Genomic DNA, 1,156 nt, shown 5'->3' on the forward strand with positions numbered 1-1,156 from the left:
GTAATTGTTTTACACTGTCGGATCTTAAGATGCAGTACCGCGGCCGCCGCTGGGGGGAGTTTGCGTCGTAAACCAGCGTCGGGTATGCAAATTAGGAGTTACGGCGATCCACAACGGTTTTTCGCGTTCGCTACGTCGCTGCTAGTCTAGTTTCCCGTCGCAAAATTAGTCGTCGTTTTTGGTGCCCTAACTTTACACAGCACACGTATGTGCTGTGTAAAGTATGGCCGTCGTTCCCGCGTCGAAATTTAAAAATGTTTTCTTCTTGCGTAAGACGTCCGGGAATACGGAAGTACGCTACGCACGTCGCCGTTCGAAAAAATGACGTCACTTCGCGCAAAGCACGGCCGGAAATTCAAAAGGGAGCATGCGCAGTAGGTCCGGCGCGGGAGCGCGCCTAATTTAAATGGCACGCGCCCCTTTGAATTACGCGGGCTTACGCCGGCGTAGGTTTTCATTGCAAGTGCTTTGTGAATCAGGCACTTGCGATGAAAACTTGCGGCGGTGTAACGTATCTATGATACGTTACACCGCCGCACTTCTACGTGAATCTGGCCCCAAGTGCTTTGTGAATACAGCACTTGCCTCTCTAACTTGCGGCGGCGTAGCGTAAATACCATACGCTACGCCCACACAAAGTTACGCTGCCCTACCTGAATCTGGCCAAGTATGTAGGTAAAGGACACTTCCCTGCCATGCCCACAGGTACACGTCCCCAAAGAGCTAATATACAGAAAATGATGGGCTAAACCACACAAGTGCTTTTTTGGCTTCCTTTATATTGGCTTTCAAAATAACAAATGCAGTCTGGATGAAAAGTTTAGTGAAATATACCACTTTTGGTAGTAAAATGGTACATTTTGTGCAAAAATGTACACATCTGACCAAAAAGAAGGACAACTAAGGATGCACGAGGGACAAAGGGTGTGAAGAGAGGGACAGTCCCTCCAAATGAGGGGCAGTAATGTTGTAATAATATGTAGTGGGCTGCAGGCTCCTGCAATGTGTACGTCTCTATTGCAGCTGACATCTGTGTCTCCGGAAAACATAGTCCTGAGGGGATACACAGTGTTAATAATATGTTTCTTCCCAGGGGGGGTATAGAAAGAGATGTAGGGAATTGCATCTCCTCCTCTCTATGTCCCTCCTCATTCAC

Source organism: Rana temporaria, chromosome 1, assembly GCF_905171775.1.
Source record: "Rana temporaria chromosome 1, aRanTem1.1, whole genome shotgun sequence".
Taxonomy (NCBI): Eukaryota; Metazoa; Chordata; class Amphibia; order Anura; family Ranidae; genus Rana; species Rana temporaria.